Source organism: Pleurodeles waltl, chromosome 12 (genome assembly GCF_031143425.1).
Source record: "Pleurodeles waltl isolate 20211129_DDA chromosome 12, aPleWal1.hap1.20221129, whole genome shotgun sequence".
In the NCBI taxonomy this organism is placed as follows: Eukaryota; Metazoa; Chordata; class Amphibia; order Caudata; family Salamandridae; genus Pleurodeles; species Pleurodeles waltl.
Window position 1 is genome coordinate 243,419,717 of NC_090451.1, and position 22,400 is coordinate 243,442,116.

The window sequence follows — 22,400 nt, forward strand, 5'->3', positions numbered from 1 at the left end:
GATTTACTTATATGCAGGGCCATTGGAATTATGTGGCACAGAAGACCAAATTATGCGGCAGGGGTGACCAATGTATATGGCAAGAAATGTTCAGTTATGCATTTACAATGCCAATAGTTCCAACTCAAATAAATACGGGACCCATTGCATTTCAAATGCTTGTTTTTCTGTATGAATGAATAGATCTAAGGACTACTATTATGAACCACATTCCTTCGTGCTTTCTGGATTGCAATTTTGGCCCCTTGAAAATGTGCATGAAAAAATCTGATTTATATTTGAAATTTAAAAAAATGCAATAATGATTCCTATGAGTCTCAAGGTGTGCGCATCTCTATCCATTTAATTGGCTAAAGCAATGGTCGCTTTCCAGGTCTGCCTCCATTGATGCAGGTAGGTGGTCATGTGACCCAAGTTTATGGCAAATAATAAGACATCGGAAGACATGAACAAGATCAAGGCACTCATAGACAGGTGGCATTCAATCAATCAATCAGTAGATTTGTAGAGTGCTACTTGTCACCTGTTTTAGGTACCCAGGCACTGGAAGGGTCCAGTTAATCAGCCGAATAGTCAGGTCTTCAGGGACTTTCGGAACACTGGAAGAGAAGCTGAAGTTCAGAGTTGAAAGGGTAGCTTGTTCCGTGTCTTCGCTGCTAGGTAGGAGAAGGAGTGACCTCAGCATCTGGTACGCCGAACGCAGGGGGAGAAGGTTAGAGAAAGTGAAGCAGAGAGGAGGTGTCTGGTGGGCTCATAGAAGTTCAGGCGGTGGTTCAAGTAGGTGGGTCCACAGTTGTGTAGGGCCCTGTACGTGTGGGTCAAGAACTTGAACTTGCATTTTTTCTGTACAGGGAGCTAGTTGAGTTCCCTAAGGTAGGAGGTGATATGGGTTCATCTAGGTAGATCCAGGACGGGTCTGGCTTCAGTGTTCTGCATGGGCTTTAGTCATCGGAGGAGGTGAAATGTGATCCCTTTGAAGAGAGAGTTGCCATAGTGCAGTCAGCTGGAGATGAGTGCCTGGGAGATGGCGAATCTTGAGGTAGCCATTTCAAAATCTCACAAAGCTTGCAGAGGATGAAGACGCAGGAAGAGGAGACAAAGGTGACCTGAGTCACCATGGTTAGCTTGTCCAGAATGATGCCTAGGTTCCTAGCATGGTCAGTGGGAGTAGGAATAGGTCTGAGGTCTGAAAGCCACCAGGATGCATGTGATGGGGAGCTATTGTTTCTGAAGATCAGTACCTCTGTCTTGTCTGTGTTGAGATTCAGTCAGTTGTCATTCATCCAGTTGGCGACATCCACCATGCAGTTGTGGAAGTTGAAAGTGTCAAGAGATAGATGGAAGCCTTGCAGGATTTTGGATGCACATGAGGGAAAGGTCTGGCTCTTACTACCAGCACAACATTAGGCAGGCAAAAGGATAAGCACCAGACATTTCTTAGCTCAGGTTCCATGACCCTTATGGCAATCCTTTCCTGTAGGCAGGGCAGGTGGGGTAGCTTGTTCTATTCTTACTCAAAGGCTTTGGAATGGTTGTTGATCACTATTATATATTTTTTAGTAATCATCAGGTGTATACAAAGAAAGATGCATTGGGGGCAAAAAATCCAAAATATTGTTTTGTCTTTTAGAACTAAAACCTGAATATAGAAAAGCTTCAGCCTTCCCATTAAAATTAAAACTTCAATTTTTCTATAGTTTTTTGTGAATTAACTAAAATATTTAATAATTTATGATTCTGTCTGATGTAGACTTGTTTCCATATTTTTCTGTTTTGTTTTGAGGTTCAGATCATAAAAATTGCCCAAGCAAGAGTCCCAAGCTTCCGGTGGTGACTCAGTGGAGGCTTGCAGATTCCACTTATCATTCAGTGGGGGTCCACATAAGTCAAAAAGTTAAGAACTGCTGGTCTGTCCCACTCAGGGCTCGCAGTGGTGGGACTGTGATGCTTTCCTTTAAGCAATTCTTCATCTGGGCATATTAAGCTGTATTTTACATCTGAAGCAAGTTATTTGTTTTGAACTTTCAAATATTTTACATTCTTTCATGGAAACCGTTCAACCTAACTTGACCCAACCCAATCCAGACACAGCTATGGTATTCTGCACAAAGTTCATGCCTAGACTCTGAATTGCTGTAGGCTGCATAGCACAGGCCTGCCCTGTTCGGAGCGTGGGCCCAGAATTTCTGGTCAGGAGATCTTCCTGGAACCCTTCTGGTTAGTAGCTGAGTCTGCTTAAATGAGCTTCAGTTTTTCAAAGGGTGTGGTTTCTTTTGTGTTTTGGCATTCGGACGTTCAGCTTTTATTAAGGGTGAAAGAGTTGCCAAAAGTAACAGCCTGTTCCCAGCGGCTTTTGCCTGAGACTGGGCCTAGAGCATTCCCTGTGACTCCTATCTTTGTCCTGAATGGATCAGGAAGCGTTCCACTCTGTCACAGTGGGAAGGTAGTGGAAGCTTCTTTGCCTTTCAGCAAACAGTTCAGAAGAGTGAACGTTTCATCAACTTGAGGCCTGTCATAGGGGTAGTATTTGAAAAGGCACAGCTCAGTCAGATTAAGACGTGTTGCATGGCATATTAAAATATAGTAACTGACAACACAGACGATGACATGTTTATATATGAAGTTTCCTTTAAAAATAGTTTAGCTGGTTCACAAGAGTTGCCCAAAGAATGAAAGAATCTCAATTATTTTTTCCGATGTTCTGTCCCTGTAGAGGAAGCTATGAGAATGGACACACATTCTGATGATTCACATAAAAACTATGCGAGGACCAAATTAACTATATGTATGTATTATATGATGTTTGTATAGTCTGTCTTCTGATCTTTTCTAAATTGGAACCGGGATGGGTCAGTCAATATGCATGTGGGGATGTTGTACCAGACCCCGGGTTCTTCTTGTGCAGCATCAGTTTTTGAGGCAGCCATTGCATGAGTTTCACTTTACGCAGGTCGCAGCAGAGTTCTTAGTATGTCTCAATTGGAGCTCTTATGGGTGTTGCCTTAACTGGGTGTCAGTTTCATGCACCTGAGCTGGTTCCACAGAGCCTTCGAGGACTCTAAAATTGAGTCCTCTGTTGCACTGACCCCAAAAATTCCAGCTTTTCACTATTCACAATATCCTACTTAGCGTGTACCCACCTTCCGAGGGGAAAGCAATATGGGATTACCTTCCTCCTCCAACGTCCTCGTCACAGTAGTGACCATAGAGCACTCTATGTTTGAGTCACAGAATTCACTCATAAAAGAAAAAAAATCCCGCCCAATATGGAGTCTAACAGGAAGTTCCTGTCACATGACCCATAAAGGTGGGGAGAACTCAGACCACATCCTATGTATTTCTTTTGTTAGTTAATTTTTTCTTGTCCTTTGTGTGTTTCTACTTGTCTCTTTCGGCCTGCTCTAGCAGCTGAGTTTTGATCACTAATACACAGCCGTCTCAAATGCCAAACGCTCAGGAGAAGCCATTGCATTTTTAAAAATGTGTGATTTTTAATGGTCCCCCTCCCGCAGAGTGATAGGGTTGGAGTTGGATTTGAGTTATTAGTTCTGAGCTGGACAGAGCATGCACTGTCTCTTCAAAACTATTGTAATCCTGCACTGGGCTTAAAGTACGGTAAATCCATTGTAGTTTTATTGGGACTCAGGAGATTAGGTTAGCACTTTGGCTTGCAGGCCTGTGCCCCCGTCACGTAGTGACTTTTAACCTACTTAGTTTTTGCTCTATCTTAGTCCCTTTATCATATTATTCCTTTTAAGATGGCTGCCGTTCTTTATATTTTATAAAGATGGTTTGATTTGCATTATCAGTACCACTCTGAGAAGGCGTCACTATCAGCGTCATGATTAGTGATGGACGTAGGTATTAACATCATGTCTCTTTATCACTTACATGTGACAGGAACATAATGTACACTTGCTGGGGATTGTTTATATAATTGCCTCCATAAGTATGCCTCCTTATAAGTTGTTTGGGAACATACCTGCGTCAGGGGTCTTACATGATCTGTATAAATACATTTCACATGGACAAGTTCATTAGAGCTATTCCTTTCAGATGCCATCTACTCTGCATGTCACCTTGCTGCATAACAGCCTTTGTTTCACCACGGAGTCTGACCTAAAGACCTCATTCCAAAGTAACAAGGGTTGGGGGAAGCTTCTCATGGACATGCTACTGGAAGATTAGGTTTATCATACCTAGCTCTCATTAGGTTAGAGAGTATGGGGGTCATTACGACCCCAGCGGTCGGCAACAATGTGGCGGTAGTACCGCCAACAGGCTGGCAGTAATTACCGCCACATTATGGCATTGAAAGTTTTGCTGAAGCCAAACCGCCAATGTACCACTCCGACCGCCACGGCGGCCGCAATTATACCGCCGGCAGGATTATGACCCTGCCTACCGTCTGTCTCCGATAGGGGTCTCCCCCTTCACTAAGCCCCCCCACCCCTACCTCTCCAAAGCCCTCCAGCCCCCCACAATCACACGCCTTCACACACACACACATTCATCCCAACATGCATCCACGCATGCATACATCCATTCACACACACATCCGCACACATTCATACATACACGCAGACACGCATTCACAATACACAACATACACACACACAACACCCCTCACCCACCTCCCCTTTCGGGGACCCGACTTACCTGGATCCAGGGGGTCCTCTGGCAGGGGACGGGGCGCTGCTACCGCCAGCAGCGCCCGCCAATAGAACACCGCCAGGCCGTATTATTTCTCATAATACGTCGGACGGCGGTCTACTGCTGTGGCAGTGCTGGAGGCAGCAGCACCACCTTACCGCCATCCGCCAGCATGGCCACAGACGGATTTATGCCATAGTTGTGGAGGAAATCCGTCTGTGGTCATAATACGGTGGACAGCTGTTAGCCACTGCGATGGTCTTTTGGCGGCCGTCTCCAAGGCGGTAGGTGGTCAATACCGCCAATGTCAAAATGAGGACCTATGTTCTCTATGCTAGGGATTTTATATCTCATGTTTATTGCAAGATGGTGGGGATCTTTGTATTCACGACTGTCAACTTCACAGTTATGCTTCTTTTACTGTTTGTTATTCTAATCATTGCAGCTCATGCATTTTACCGAAGATTGCATTCTTTTCAATAAACCTATTGAAAACTTCCCTGCATCACCTTTATGGCCTGTGTGTGAATGAGACTTGTTACTAAAGTTGAGAAAGGATAACTTCCATTCAACCACGACTTCCCTGAGATGTCACTATCTAGAGTCTTTTCATAAGGCTGCCAGAAATCACCTTTTATTGTTTGGGTTTTTGGTGAGGTACTGCTTGTGAGCCGGAATGGTTGGGCCAACAGTTGCGACTTGTAGGAGTGACTCAGTCACCTACAAACAAAAGTGCTGTCTCCCCTAAACCAGCAGTCTCGCCTAGGCGCGAGAGTCCAACTACGACAAAAGCACACCTCTTGCTTACCATATGTTGACTTGCGTGGCACTCGTTTTTAAAACTTCGTAATTGGTTACTGCAGGCCTAGCATCATTTCTGTTCCTGACTGTAGACCACAGACCTAGCACTGATTGATTCAACATAATCAGTCCCCATCCATTGCTCCCAATGTGATTAAGGTACTTCTTTTTAACTTCTAGGGCTGTGCAAAAAGATGGTGTGTGAATGGCAAAAACGTGCCAAGCAGAACAAACAAAATTGCAAAGTTTTATTTTCTATAGTTAACTACTTTCTTTTATTTTGCAAAGTCTTCATTTCTCACTTTGCACTCATGTTTTGTTTTTGCTCATGGGTACTGTTCTCAAAAGATGATTATTTTATTCAAAATATTGCAAGGCAACATTGTTTCTTTCTTACATGTAATTTCCAAAATGATGCTTTAACATATAATAGTGCACTACACCCAATCCACCCCACTCCAATCCAATCCTCCCCACTCCAATCCATACCACTCCACCCCACCTCGCCCACACCAATCCACCCCACTCAATCCAGTCCACCCCAGACCAATCAAATCCATCCCACTCCAATCCACACCACACACCCCAATCCACCACACTTCAATCCTCCGAACCCACCCCACTCAAATCTGCCACCTCAGCCCCACTCCAATCTGCCCCTCTCCAATCCAAAACAATCTGCCCCTCTCCAATCCAAAACAATCTGCCCCATTCAAATCCAAAACAATCTGTTCCACTTCAGTCTCCCCCACTACAATCCAAAACAATCTGCCCCATTCCAATTCAAAACATTCTACCCCACTCCAACCCCATAAAATCTGCCCCATTACAATCCTAAACAGTGTGCTAACTCTAATAAAAAGTCTGCACCACTCTAGTCTAAAACAATCTTCTCCCTTCCAATCTGCCCCACACCAATCTAAACCAATCGGCCCCACTCTAATCTCAAACAATCTGACGCACTCCAATCTAAAACAATCTACCTCACTCCAATCTGCCCCACTCCAATCCAAAACAATCTGCCCCACTCCATTCCAAATAAATCTGCCCCACTGCCATTCCAAAACAAACTGCCCCACTTCAATCCAAGAATATTTGCCCCACTCGAATACAAAACAATCTGCCCCACTCCATTCGGCCCAACTCTAATCCAAAACAATCTTCCCCACTCCAAACTGCCAACTCAAATCCAAAACAATCTGCCTGTGACGGGCTGGAACCAGTTCGCCCGCACATGGCTCTAACTTGTGCTGACGCTGCCACTGTTACTCCAAGGCTTCCGGGTCTCCCTGCCCATGAATGGTGGGAAGACCGTCAGTGGCGGGACGCCGGGATGTCAAAAGTGCCACTGTCAGAATTTACGGCGTTCGGAGGTATTGAGGAGACAGCTGGAGGCACGAGAGCAGCCGTGAAAAACCCATTGAAGGAGAAACCCAGAGAGAGAGAGGCGAACGAGGAAGACGAGGAGCGGAGGCCGCTCGGGATCTGGAGACAGCGGTACCGTTCTTGCACTGGAGGAGGAGGCGGAAGACGTGCGACGGAAGACCCTGTTCCAGGCAACCGGGAGGACGAAGCGCAGCATCCCGCCACGCTTCAGGAGAAGCATGGCCATTCAGGTGCGTGGGACCACGTCCCTGAACGAGAGTGAGAGAGATAGAGAAAGAGGGGGGGGGGAACACGGAGAAAAGGGAGGGGGAAGGACAAAAAGGGAAAAATAAAAAAAGCATGAGCACTGGGGGAGGGGGAGAGAAAAGGATAAGGACGAGGGAGAGAACAAATTGGGAGAGATAAAAATACGTACCACCGGGCTCCGTAGAGCACAGTAACCATTATAGACCCGCTAAGACACTGCGCACAGAAACGTTTGAGCACTGAAGAAAAGTAACGAGACAGAAAGCACAGGAGTTAGATCAATAATAAACAGACGGAAGAAAGCACATACTAACAAGAACCAGTCTGAGAAATGTAACCCTGAAAAGAACAGTGAGACAGGAAAAGAAAATAAGAAAGCATAAGGAAACAAAATAGATACAAGTATCCTGTTCACTTACCGCTATTATTCTCTTCTCTCCACATGCGCTTCCCGGGGACAACCTGTGAATCAGGGAGACAGAAAGAGAAGAGTAAAGAACAAACCTCAAGAACATCCCACCTCCCTATACCCAGCAACCAAAGACTGAAGTATACTCACCTGATCAATACCAATTTTTCCCAGTTCAATCCAAAACCATCTGTCCCACTCCAATCCAAAGCAATCTGCCCGCAACCAATAAAAAACAATCTGCATCAGTACAACCCAAAAATGTCTGCCACACTCTAATACAGAACAATCTGCTCACCCCAATCTGCCCCACTCCAATCCAAAACCGTCTGCCCCACTCACATAAAAAGAATCTGCCCCACTCCAGACCAAAACAATCTGCCCTACTCCAATAAAAACGATCTGCACCACTCCAATCCAAAGCAATCTGCCCCACTTTAATCCAAAACAATCTGCCACACCCCAATCCAAAACAATCTTCCCCACTTCAATCTTATCCATGCCAAATCAAACACAATTAGCACCATTCCAATCCAAACCAATGTGCCCCACTCCAACCCAAAACAATCTTCCCCATTCCAATCCAAAACAGTCTGCCCCCTCTAACAAAAAATCTGCACCACTCTATTCCAAAACAACCTTCCCCACTACAATCTTCCCCCACACCAGTCCAAACCAACTTGCCTGACTCTAATCTAAAACAATCTGCCCCACTCCAGTCTAAAACACTCTACCTCACTCCAATCTGCCCCATTCTAATGCAAAACAATCTGCCCCACTCCAATCCAAATAAATCTGCGCCTCCTAATCCATAACAAACTGTCCACTCCAATCCAAGAAAGTCTGCCCCCACTCCAATTCAAAACAATCTGCCCCACGCCATTCAGTCCCACTCTAATCCAAAACATTCTTCGTCACCCCACTCTGTCCACTCCAAACTGCCTAACTTCAATCCAAAATAATCTGCTGTATTCCAATCTTTCCCAGTTTAATCTAAAACAACCTGTCCCACTCCAATCCAAAGCATTCTGCCCCCTCCAATAAAAAACAATCTGCATCACTCCAGTCCAAAACAATCTTCCCACTCCAATCTGCCCCCACTCCAATCCAAAACAATCTGCCCCATTCCAATAAAAACAATCTGCACCACTCCAATCCAAAACAATTTGACCCGCTCCAATCCAAAACAATCTGCCCAACTGCAATTCAAAACAATCTACCCCACTCCAGTCCAAATCAATCTGCCCCATTCAAATCCAAAACAATCTGCCCCACTTCAGTCTGCCCTACTCCAATCCAAAACAAACTGCCCCACTCCAATAAAAACATTCTTCCCCACTCCAACCAAAGATCTGCTCCATTCCAATCCAAAACAATTTGACCCGCTCCAATCCAAAACAATCTGCCCCACTACAATTCAAAACAATCTATCCCACTCCAGTTCAAAACAATCTGCCCCATTCAAATCCAAAACAATCTGCATCACTTCAGTCAGCCCCACTCCAATAAAAACATTCTTCCCCACTCCAACCAAAAAATCTGCTCCATTCCAATCCAAAACAGTCTCCCTCACTCTAATAAAAAATCTGTGCCACTCTAATCCAAAACAATATGCCCCAATCCAATCTGCCCCACACCAAAGCAAACTAATCTGCCCCACTCTAAAACAATCTGCCTCATTCTAATCTAAAACAATCTACCTCACTCCAATCTGCCCACTCCAATCCAAAACAACCTGCCCCACTCCAATCCAAATAAATCTGCCCCCTTCCATTCCAAAACAAACTGCCCCACTCCAATCACAGAAAATCTGCCCCACCCCATTCGGCAATACTCCAATCCAAAACAATCTTCCCCACTCCAATCTGCCCATTCCAATCTGTCCCACTCCAATCCAAAACAATCTGCCCCATTCCAATCTTTCTCAGTTAAATCCAAAACAATCTGCCCCACTCCAATCCAAAGCAATCTGCCTCCTCTAATAAAAAAAACAATCTGCATCACTCAAATCCAAAACAATCTGCCCACTCTAATCCAAAACAATCTGCCCAACTTCAATAAAAACAATCTGCACCACTCCAATTCAAAATAATCTGCCCCACTCCAATCCAAAACAACCTGCCACAGTGCAATCTGCCCCACTCCAGTCTAAAACAGTCTGCCCCGCTCCAATATGCCCCATTCCAATCCAAAGCAATCTGTCCCACTCCAATCTGCCTCACTCCAACCTGTCCCACTCCAACCCAAAACAATTTGCCCCACTCCAGTTGACACCACTCCAATCTAAACCAATCTGTCCCACTCTAATCTCAAACAATCTGCCCCACTCCAATCTAAAACAATCTACCTCACTCCAATCAGCCCCACGCCAATCCAAAACAATCTGCCCCACTCCATTCCAAATAACTCTGACCCACTGCCATTCCATAACAAACTACCCCACTTCAATTCAGGAATATTTGCCCCAATTCAATCCAAAACAGTCTGCTGCACTCCAATAAAAAACAACCTGCTCCACTCCAATCCAAAGGAATCTGCCCCACTCCAATCCAAAACAATCTGCCCCACTGCAATCTGGTCCATGCCAATCAAAAACATTTTGCCCCACTCCAACCCAAAATAATCTGCCCCATTCCAATCCAAAACAGTCTGCCCCTAACAAAAAATGTGCACCACTCTAGTCCAAAACAATCTTCCCCACTCTAATCCGCCCCCACACCAATCCAAACCAATCTGCCTGACTCTAATCTAAAACAATCTGCCCCACTCCAATCTAAAACAATCTACCACACTCCAATCTGCCCCATTCCAATCCAAAACAATCTGCTCCACTCCAATCCAAATAAATCTGCCCCCTCCCAATCCATAACAAACTGCCCCTCTCCAATCCAAGAAAGTTTGCCCCACTCCAATTCAGAACAATCTGCCCCACTCCATTCACCCCACTTAAATCCAAAATAATCTTCCCCACCCCAATCTTCCCACTCCAAACTGCTTCACTTCAATCCAAAACAATCTACCCCACTCCAGTCTTTCCCAATTCAATCCACAACAATCTGCCCCACTCCTATCCAAGGCATTCTGCCCCCTCCAATGAAAAACAATCTGCATCACTCCAATCCAAAACAATCTGACACACTCCAATCCAAAACAATCTGCCCACTCCAATCTGCCCCACTCCTATCCAAAACAGTCTGCCCACTCCAATAAATACAATCTGCCCTACTCCACTCCAAAACAATCTGCCCTACTCTAATCCAAAACAGTCTGCCCCATTCCAATAAAAACAATCTGCACCACTCCAATCCAAAACAATTTGATCCACTCCAATCCAAAAAATCTGCCCCACTCCAATCCAAAACAAACTGCCCCACTTCAATAAAAAATATTCTTCCCCAGTCCAACCCAACAATCTGCTCCATTCCAATCCAAAACAGTCTGCCTCACTCTAATAAAAAAATCTGTGCCACTCTAATCCAAAATAAAGTGCCCCAATCCAATCTGCCCCACACAAATCCAAACCAATCTGCCCCATTCTAATGTAAAACAATCTACCTCACTCCAATCTGCCCCCTCCAATCAAAGAAAATCTGCCCCACTCCATTCGTCCATACTCCAATACAAAACAATCTTCTCCACTCCAATCTGCCCACTCCAATCTGTCCCACTCCAATCCAAAACAATATGCCCCATTCCAATCTTTCCCAGTTAAATCCAAAACATTCTGCCCCACTCCAAACCTAAGCAATCTGCCCCCTCCAATAAAAAACAATCTACATCACTCCATTCCAAAAAAATCTCCCCACTCCAATCCAAAACAGTCTGCCCCACTCCAATAAAAGCAATCTCTACCACTCCAATTCAAAATAATCTGCCCCACTCCAATCTAAAACAATCTGCCACAGTGCAATCTGCCCCACGCCAGTCAAAAACAATTTGCACCATTCCAATCCAAAATAATCTGCCCCACTCCAGTCTAAAACAGTCTGCCCCACTCCAATCTGTCCCACTCCAATCTACCACACTCCAATCTATAGCGCTCCAACCCAAAACAATCTGCCCCACTCCAGTCGCAAACAATCTGCCCCACTCCAGTCACCCCCACTCTTATCTGCCCCACTCCAATCCTAAACAATCTGCCACACTCAAATCCAATACAAACTGTCCCACTCCAATCCAAAACAATCTGCCCCACTCCAATCCAAAACAATCGGTCCAACTCCAATCTGCTCCACTCCACTCTGACCCACTTGAATCCAAACCAATATGCCCCACTCCAATATGCCCCACTCCAATCCATTTTAGTCTAATCCACCCCACTCTAATTCAATCCACTTCACCTCAATCTAATCTGCCCAACTCCACCCCACTCCAATCCAAAACAATCTGCTCCACTCCAATCTGCCCCCTGCAATCCAAAACAACCTGCCCCACTCCATTCCAAAACAATCTGCCCCACTCCAAAACAATCCACCCCAATCAAAAACAATCCACCGCACTCCAATCCAAAACATAGCCCCACTCAAATCCAAACAAATCCACCGCACTCTAATTCAGTACAGTATGCCCCACTCCAAACTGCCCCACCCCAATCCAAAACAATCTGCCCCATTCTAATCTAAAACAATCTACCTCACTTCAATCTGCCCCATTCCAATGTTAAACAATCTGCCCCGTTCCAGTCAGCCCCACACCAATCTGCCACACTGCAATTCAAAACCATTTCCTGCTCTAATCAGCCTCACTGCAATCCAAAACAATCAACTCACTCTAATCTGCCCCACTCCAATCCAAATCATTTTGCCCCATTCCATTCGGCCCCACTACAATCTAATCCAAATCACCCCAAACCAACCCACCCCACTACACCCTAATTCACCTCACTCCAATCCACCACAATCCACCCACTCCAATCCGACCCACCTCACACCAATCCAACCCATCTCACTTCAGCCCAATCCAATCTACCCCACTCCAATTTACCTTACAACAATATAGTATACTCACCCCACTCAACCACAACCCACGCCACTCCCATCGAATACACCCCACTCCAGTCCAATCCACCTCACTCCAATCCAGCCCACCCCACACCATTCCAACCCACCCCAGGTCAATCCACTCTACTCCGGTCCAATCCACCCCACTCAGTCCAATCCACCCCACCCCACTCCACACCAGTCCAACCCACCAACTCAAGTCCATTCCACCTCATTCTAATCCAATCCAATCCACCCTACTTCAATACAATCCATTGTAACCCAATTCACAATTTAAATTCTCCCACCCCACTCCAGACCATCCCGCTCAAATCCAATATGCCTTAATCACCCCACTCCAATTCACCCCATTCCAATCTACCCCACTCAAAAATATCCACCCAACCTCACTCTAATCCAATCCACCCACACCAATCCAATCCTCCCCACACCCATCCAATTCACCCCACTCCAATCCACCCCACTCAAATCCAGGCACTCACGTCCAGTCAACCTCTCCTCATTCCAATACACCACACTCCAATCCACCCAATCCCACCCCATCCCACTCCAATCCAATCCACCCACTCCATTCCACCCCACTCCAATCCACCCGATTCCAGTTCATACCACTCTAATCCACCCCACTCAATTCAATTCACCCCTCTCCAATACAATCAACCCCACTCTAATCCACCCCACTGCAATTCACCCTAGTCAGTGGTCTCCAAACTTTTTAATGCTGCGCACCCCCATTTGAAAAATAAAAATCATTGGGCCCCCCTCAGAATTTTTCCCAATTATTTTATAAAAATGGCAATGTTTAAATATGTCTAGATGTATTTAAACATTGAAATTAAGTAATGTTACCTTGTTATTAGTGCAGTAACATGTTTCTGCTTAAAACAAAAACACTGTTACCTGGTTAATGTTTCTTTTGGCCAGAGCCTGGCGCCCCCCTTGGAATCCCTTGAGGCCCCCCAGTTTGAAGACCCCTTCCCTAGTCCAACCTACCGCAGTCCAATCCCCCAAATCAATCTAGCCCACCCCAATCCAATCCAATCCAACCCACCCCAATCCACTCAATCCACCCCACTGCAATGCAACCCACCCGACTTTGGACCATCCCATTCAAATCCATTTCATCTTAATCACCCCACTCCAATCCATTACATGCCAAACTACCTTAATTCAACAACCTCCACTCAAGTCCAGTCTAGTCCACCCCACCCCACGCCAATCCAATTCATCCCACTCCAATTCACCCACTCTAATCCACCCCATTCTAAAACACTCCACTCAAAAATGTCCACCCCACTCTAATCCAATCCACCCACACCAATCGAATTCACCCCACTCCAATCCATCCCACCCAAATCTAGGCACTCAAATCCAGTCCATCTCATCTTATTCCAATCCACCCCACTCCAATCCACCCCACCCCATCCCACTCCAACCCAAACCACCCACTCCATTCAACCACACTCAAATCCACCCCTTTCCAGTCCATACCACTCCAATCCACCCCACTCAATTCAATTCACCTCTCTCCAATCCAATCCACCCGACCGCAATCCACCCTAGTCCAATCTACCCCAGTCCAATCCTGCAAATTCAATCCAGCCCACCCCAATCCAATCTAATCAATCCACCCAACTGCAATGCAATCCACCCCACTCTTGACCATCCCATTCAAATCCAATTCACCTTAAGTACCCCATTCCAATCCACCACATGCCATACTACCTTGATTCAACCACCTCTACACCAGTCCAGTCCACCCTACACCAATCCAATTCACCCCACTCCAATCCACCCCATTCCAATCCACCTTACTCAGAAATGTCCACCCCACTCTAATCTAATCCACCCACACCAATCCAATCCACCCCACACCAATCCAATTCACTCCACTCCAATCCACCCACACTCCAATCCACCCACCCCATCCCACTCCAATCCAATCCACCCACTCCATTCCATCCTACTCCAGTCCACCCCATTCCAGTCCATACTACTCCAATTCACCCCACTCAATAAATTCACCTCTCTCCAATTTACCCAACTGCATTTCACCCTAGTCCAATCTACCCCAGTCCAATCCCGCAATCCAACCCACCCCAACCCAACCCAACCCCCCAATCCAAACCAATCAATCCACCCCACTGAAATGCAATCCACCCCACTCCTGTCCAACCCACCCAACCCTGATCCACCCCACCCCATTCCAGTCCACACCATCCCACTCAATCCAATGCACCCCACCCAGTTCAGCTCACTCCAGTACACCTCACTCCACTCAAATCTACCTACTCTACTTCAATCCACCCCTTCCACTCCAATCTACTCCACTGTACCCCTCCCCAATCCACCCCACCCCAGTCCACCCCACCCAACCCCACCCCAGTTCAGTCCACTCCACTCCAATCTCACCCACCCAACTCCAGTTCAGTCCACCCCACACCATTCTAATGCACACCACTCTAGTCCAAACTATTGCACTCCAGTCCAATCCACCCACTCCAATCCAACAATTATATTCCACTCCAAACCAGTAAATCCAATCCACCCCACTCAAGATCAATCTAATCCACTCAACCCCACAACTCCCCACTCTAATTCACCCCACTCCAATCCACTCCACTCCATTCCATTCCATCCCAAGTCAGTCCACCCCGCCCCCGTACTATCACTTCAATTCAGTCCACCCACGCAGATCTAAAGTAATCCACCTCACTCCCACCCCCAATTCAATCCACCTTACCCAATTTCAATCCACTCCAACCCACTCCAGTCTACTCACTCCAACTCACTTTACACCAATCCAATCCACTCCACTCTACTCCAATCCAATCCAACCCACTATCTCAATCCTTTCCAGCCCACTCCACTCTATTCCATCCCACAGCACACAACTCCACTCTATGACATTCTCTGCCACCGAACAACTGAAATCTACTTCCCTCTACTTAACTGTACAACACTCTACTCCCCTACTCCACTGTACCTAATTGTACTCCAACAAATACCCTCTACGACACTACTCCCCCACTCCAGGACACTCCACGCCACTAGCTTTTAGCCATGCTGAATAGCAGACACACTAGTGTACAGTATTTCAAAAACACTTTGCCAATGCTTGTTGGTCTTCGCAGCTGCTGCACGTCACTGTTGCTGAGCTACAGCGTAGACATGGGTGTGGCTCCCTGAAGGGCCTGCTCATATTTGATTATCGTGGGTGGCCGGTGGATCCTTAGTCCCACGCATCACTGTTGGTTAGCAACGGTTTAAGCACAGGAAGTGCCCACTTAAAGGGGGCCGTTTGTGTTTCTCTCCGTGTCAGCATTTTGATTGCAGACATGGAGGGAAAGCAGATGATGAAGAGGAGGCACTCCTCAGTCTGGCTCACAGTACGCTGGCTAATCATTCTTCATTACCGGAGCCTGGAGGAATGGACTTGGAAGTCTTTAGGCTGTGATTAACAAAGCAGTCGATTCAATTTAAAATACTGCACAGAGTATATTATGACCCATACAGATTATACAAAATGGGGAAGACCAGACACCCAAAATGTGCTAGATGCTGTTGCGAGACCGGTTCCTTCCTACACGTCATATGGGACTGCCTGGTGATAAGGGAGTTCTGGGATGGGGTATTGGGGGAACTCTCGGGGGTGCTGAACGAGAGGATCCCCCTAGATCCCAAATACATACTCTTGCGCATCCCCAATGACATAGATTTACCCAGAAGGAAGCTTCTGCTATGCGGACATGGACTGATGGTTGCGAAACGAGACATAGCTCGACAGTGGGGATCCCAGACCCGGCCGACTCTGAATACCTGGAGAAAAGGGATGGACGGATTCATGATAGGGGAAAAAACTACATACATAAACAGGGGATGCCCGCAGAAATTTCAAAAGATATGGGGGGGTTGGATAACATACTACTCACTGGAGATATAGTCAGAAAATTCCAAGGACCAGAGGACAGACAGGATGGACAATGAAAGATCATCACACCTAAGGGGCTCCCGTACAGAAGCTGATCAGAGGGACGTGGGAAGACAGTATAAGAAGGCGTACTTATTAAAGGAATGTGTCTTAAAAATGTTGGGGAGTGTTGGGAAATGAGGAAGATTCTTTCTGTTTATCTAACATACATATTAATCATGTATCTGATTGAAAGTTACTGCCTGAGTTATATTATTTCTCCCGACTTGCTATGTCCGGGTTTAAAAGCAAATTAAAAAAAAAAAAAAAAAAAAAAGCAGTCGATTCAACATTTGTGGCAAGAGGAGGGCAGCCGCACGCAAAAATTGCTATGCTCTCCTCCCAGCCTGATCCAGAATCAGATTGGTCAGATGAAGAACAGAAAGGGCGCTTTATTAAGGTGGCTGAATTAAAAGAGATTTTAACCCATTTTAATTAAGGACAATTTTGCTTTTCTTGCTGTACTTCCTCCAGAAGAGGAGAAAGATTTCTTGTCCCAATATAGGAACCAGATACTCTTCCCATTTATAAACCCATAGGAAGACTTTGGTCTAGGAAAAATGCGAGGGTGGAGAAATCTTGTTTCCCTCGATTCCTCTCTAAGATGTATCCTCTCACTAACTTTCAAGAAGAGTTCACCTCTCATGTTAAAGTGAACTCTTGTATGCCTTCAGTGGTTCTGTCATCTTAGAAGATGCTTCTCCCAGTGACTAGATTGACAAATAAGTGGACAGTGAGGCTGAATAGCTCTGTTCCGCTTCAAATGTTTTTATCTTGTCAGAGGGATTTTAACACGGGGAGGACATTAACTCTAGATCACTCTAGATTATCTATTATGGAACAGCAGGTGCATTTCCTTTCTTACATTGCTTTTGATACCTTGTCGGCAGCTGCAACTGTTTTTGGGTCCATTGTTACAGCTAGATGCCACAAGGTCCTGGAAGGCAGAGATTTCCCAGAAGGCGCTCTTGTCACATCTGCCTATCAATGGAGTAAAGCTATTTGGACCTTAAGTTTGGGAGTTATTTAAATAATCTAAGAAGGACTATAAACCTCTGATGCCTCTGAAGCCTTCAACATGAGGCCGAGGATTTTTATTCAGGTGTGCTGCTGGAAATCCATCCATGGCTGGGAAAGGGCAGGTTCATCCCTTTCAAGGGAAGGTACGAGGCTGTGGCACTCCCTCCTTTGACATGTTCCAGCAACAGCTTGCAAACTTTGCTTCCACAAATTCCACTTCAAACGCATGACTATCGAAGAGTGAGAGGCCGAATCAGAAATTTTTCATCTGTCTGGGAAAAGGATGTCTCTGATGTATGGGTTCTTTGATTAGTGAAAGACGGTTATTCTATTGAATTTTCTTCCTGGCCTCCAGATCTTTTTTGTACCAGGGCTGCAGAAGGGAATCTATAAGCTTCTCAAGAAAGGAACCATTATTCCAGTGCTAGAGAGATATTCCTTGTTCAGAATTAAGAAGGGATTATCACCCAGTCATGGATTTAAAGACTGTCAATCTTCATATTCCCTACCAGAAGTTCAAGATGGTGAGTTTGCAGAAGACTTTGGGGCTCATTCTGAGCCCGGCGGGAGGCGGGAGCCGCCCGCCTGGAGGGAGCCGCCAAATGACTGCACCGCGGTCAAAAGACCGCGGCGGCCATTCAGACATTTCCTCTGGGCCGGCGGGCGCTCTCCAAAAGAGCGCCCGCCGGCCCAGAGGAAATGCCCCTGCAACGAGGACGCCGGCTCAGAATTGAGCCGGCGTAGTTGCAGGGGTGCGACGGGTGCAGTTTGCACCCGTCGCGTATTTCAGTGTCTGCATTGCAGACACTGAAATACACAGTGGGGCCCTCTTACGGGGGCCCCTGCAGTGCCCATGCCATTGGCATGGGCACTGCAGGGGCCCCCAGGGGCCCCGCGGCACCCCCTACCGCCATCCTGTTCCTGGCGGGAGACCCGCCAGGAACAGGATGGCGGTAGGGGGTGTCAGAATCCCCATGGCTGCGGAGCGCGCTCCGCAGCCATGGAGGATTCCCCCGAGCAGCGGGAAGTCGGCGGGAAGTCGGCGGGAGACCGCCGACTTTCCGCTTCTGACCGCGGCTGAACCGCCACGGTCAGAATGCTCGTGGGAGCACCGCCAGCCTGTTGGCGGTGCTCCCGTGGTCGGTGGTGGCCGCCAGGGTCAGAATGACCCCCTTTGCCTCTTATTTCTCCTGGGTCATTTCTTGCTTCTTTAGATGTTTTAGATGCGTATTTACATATTCCAACTCATCCACTTTTACCAAGGTTTTTGAGGTTCTTTGCTCTGGGGCAGCATTTCAAGTTCTGTCTGCTTCAGACCCTAGGGTATGTAAAACCCTTGCTCCCCTTGTGGGGCTTTTACATATTTGGGGTGTTTAATTTTTACCTTACTTGGATAATTGGTTTATTTCTTCATCATCTTTCCTTAAGGCCCACGAAGGTGTACAAACGATTCACTGCTGCCTGGAGGACCATGGTTTAATTATAAATCTCAATAAGACTCATATCCTCCCTGCCCAGGAACTCCAGTTCATAGGGGCACGTGTCAACACAAAAATTGGGCAGAGTCTTACTCCACCTGTGCATCAACTGTGCGCCATGTCCCATCTACGGAATCTCCTACAAAGTCAGTCGCTCCAGCAAGGGACTCAGGGGGATATGTCCGCTTCCCTGTACCTTGTTCCTTGGGCTTGCAGGCATCTGTTCCATCTTGTTTATCACCTTCTGGCACACTGGAGCACAAAAGCCCACAATTACAACTTCTTGGTGCCATTGTTAGCTCAGATTGCTCAGCAACTTCAATGATGGTTGCAACCAGTGAATCTTACAAAAAGGATTTCTTTGGATCCTCCAGTGCCTTTGTCATTGACAACCAATGCAAGTCCTTGGGGTTGGGGAGCTACTCTGGAGAACCACTCTGCTTGAGCCTTTAATGCTGGAGTGGGTCTATAATGGCCAGTATAGACCATTAAGGAGGGCTATTAGGCCATATTAGAACCTTTTACCTTTTGTCAGGTTCATCAATAACACTCTCCTGTAAATAAGGTTACACTCAAGGAAGAAAAAGTTGTACAATGAAAGAAATGTCTTTTGTACTTTATGGTGGTAAAGAGGACAGAGCATGAACAGTAGAAGCGGCGTGCAGATCTGCTTATTGCACCTCTCCAACTGCAATTGGATAGCCTCAGGGAGCCAACACCTCTGTGGATGGGCTGTTGGTGGTGGGGTGTGACCTTGTTTTTCTGATACTTCTAGGAGGAAAGCCAGTTTTGGATAGTGTGTGAAATATCCAGCTAGGAATGCAGGGCAGAATCCCATATTGTAAACTTAGAACTGGAGGAATTAAGGTTTGAGTAAGAAATAAGACAATACTTGTTTTTTTTAAGATGTAATCGGTGCTTTGTGGCTGCCATCAGATAGCTGTAGGTGGTAAATAATTAAATACATCAATAAATTAACAAGCATAATGTCATTGGCTTTCCACAATGACCACTGTGGAATCACTCCAGCTTAATGCAAAATAACGGAGCCCAAGCAAATATATGTTGAGGGACTCCAGTGAGCCCATTCACAAATTGCATTTTGTAGTATGTTTTATAGTACTACAAAATGGTATTCACAAACCTACGTGTGGAGTTACCACCTCCGTTTCTCTTATAGTCTTATGTGAGAGGTCTCAAAGAGGTCTCCACCAAACTGCGGAGTCTCCTCATACGTAGGTATATGTTTTAGTAGCAAGTGTGGGAGGAACGCAGGGGATGGGCTGGAAAATGGTGAATAGTTACTACTAAGGGGGAGGGAGTTAGGAAGGAGTAAGGAAAGGTTAAATGAGGTTTAGGCAGGGGTTAAAGGACGGACGGCAAACCACCCACAAGAGTGAGCCTATGGCTATTCATAAACTGCACTTCTATAGAAAGTACTGTCAACACCGGGACCTAACACTGTAGTAAAGTACACCAGCTCAGAAATGGAGTACTTCTAACACCACACATGAGAAAGCAGTGGTATTGCAACCCTCTCTCATAGAGAATAATGGAGTTAAGGACTCAAAACCCCATATGAAATAATATTAAATTAAATTAAATGTATTTAAATTGGTAAACATATAAATAAATATCATTATTCTGAAAAAATATATAAAAAGAAGAATACATATGTTTAAAATAATTTGACTTAGAAATTAATGTAACACAAACTTTTATTTGTTTTTTTAAATAACGGTATACATCAATTGTAATAATTATTAGTTCATAGTAAACTATTTACATTATTTTCATTAGGTTATATATGTTTTATTAAAGATAAAGATAAGTTATTTATTAAATTAATATATAAATTATAAATTATTTCAGTATTGCTATATTCTTTTACAGTCATTGTACATTTAATAAAATAAAATAAAATATTTGTAGTGATATTTATACAAAAAATATTTGTACAGACCTTTTTCTACAATTCTAATATAAATATTTACGTTTTTGCTATACTTTACCAAAGGGCAGGCTCTACATTCAGGGTAGACATCTCTGTATAGTAAAGTATAGTGAAAATTAAATACGTATATGACACTTTTTAAAATAATTGTATGTTAAATATCATTGTAAAATGTTTTAAGAAATGTATTTGAAGACTCCACAATGAAAAAACTGCTTAATGTTTTGAAAGGCAGACATGTGTGTTTTAAAAGCTTTATTTATTACAACCAGATGTGTGGCATGTATATTGCAAGAATTGCAACACTTACAACACATTTGGCAACGAAATGAGTGATTGTGCTGAACTCCACCATCCATCTCCAGATGAAACTCATTTCAACAACAACCAATCACAGTCGGCTGACTGTATAAGAAAGTAACTCATGCCAAATGTCTTTGCCTGCCTTCATCATGTCGTTGAACAAGTTTGTAAACTTGCCCCTTCTTTTAAAGAGGAATGAATTGAGGAGGAGAGAGAGGGTTTACGGGCAAAGGGTCAACGTCTTTGGTGTGTCCAGGGAAGCTGTCAATACCAGATACTGCTTTCTGCCTGATGTTATCCTGGACATGGGTTTTGACTGACAGCACACATTTAAGTGTAGTTCTGGAAACAAAATATATTTATTTATACATAAATACATGTATTTCTGAACCCTGATGTATGCCCACATAGACAAGAGAAAAGCATGGAGTCTTCCACAGAGGAATGTGAAAAATACATTATAGAATGGATGAGATATCATTCCTAAAAGTTTTCAGTATGAGTTTTGGGAACCAAATTAAACCAAACACTTGTCAACTGGAGGCATTTATGAGTAACAGTGAGTTGGAGTGAGTATGAGTGAGAATGTGTAAGTAAGAGAGAGTGTGAGTTAGAGTGGGAGAAGAAGAGTGAATGGGAGAGGAGTGAGTATGAATGAGAGAGTGTGAGTAAGAGTGTTTGTTTGAATGTTATATGATTGGTAATCTGCTGCCAGTATGGAAATAATAGAGAACAGAGTAAAAAAACATGCTTGAGACCCCTTGTGATATGGGACCCCCGACCCCACCTAAGGCCTTTGTAGTCAGAGATAGCATAAAACCTATGCAGTCAGTTGCAAGTCTCAGCGAGGATGTGGGTGCATGCTAAAGAGCACGCTGAGACAGAAATAGACCACTGACCTAGTTTCGAGAAGTTGAGTAGATCATTCTGCGGTTATGTCAAACAGGCCCTTGCACGGAAACTGGTAGCCACATTGCATATCTGCTGGGGGAGATAGCTGGAAAATACCAACCACACGAGAGCTCACTCCCCATCTAAAGCCCCTCAGGTTTTTCACATCTCTGTGCATTCACCCACGAAGAGTGAACATGCTTAATGCACACCTGGCTGGAGCACCAACTGATGCATCCAGGACTCTGCAGCCCATGCTAAAGGTCAGGTAGCTAGGACCAATTAAGAC